Here is a 659-nt window from a genome sequence, read left to right on the forward strand (position 1 = left end):
AACTTCGGCTCGCTCGTGGAGACGAGCGAGAAATCGTCGATCGGTCGCGGTCGCTACGACGACGGCGGCGGCGGCGACAACACGTCGAGAGACGCGAGAGTGAGCGTTGGCGCAAAACACCAGGGGGGAGGCACAATCGAGTGTGCCCGGCCGGATACGCGACGAGTACACGACAAACGCGCCGTGTCGGTCCCAAGGATGTCTCTCGCGATCGCGAGAGAATCGCTTTCGTGGACTCGGACACGCGCTGTCGGATCGCGCGATCCACACACCAGGGCTCCTCGCGGAGATCGCGACGGCTCCGAGAGACAGAACCCGCGAGACAGAGAAGAGATATCTCCGAGGCTGGAGCCCGCGCGGCAGGCGGCTCCATTTTTGCACGCACGCGCACCTCTCTCGAGGCGCCCATCGAGAGTACGGCGGGGCGCCTACGTAGGGCGGCGGCGCGGAGCGGCGCGACGTGACTCTCGCGGTCCCGTCGTCGCGCTCTTCTCTCCTCGGGCGAACGTATCTTATCTCTCCACTTGTACTTGGGGCGCTCTTGGTCTCCGGGCGGCGGCGGCGCGACACCTTCGTCGCGCGCGCGCCCGCGCAGATCTCGTTGACGCCTCGGTCAACAACCCTCCTTCTCCTCTCCTCTCGTTTGTGTCATTTCGGAC

The sequence above is a fragment of the Wasmannia auropunctata genome, unplaced genomic scaffold (assembly GCF_000956235.1).
Source record: "Wasmannia auropunctata unplaced genomic scaffold, wasmannia.A_1.0 LD336078.1, whole genome shotgun sequence".
Taxonomy (NCBI): Eukaryota; Metazoa; Arthropoda; class Insecta; order Hymenoptera; family Formicidae; genus Wasmannia; species Wasmannia auropunctata.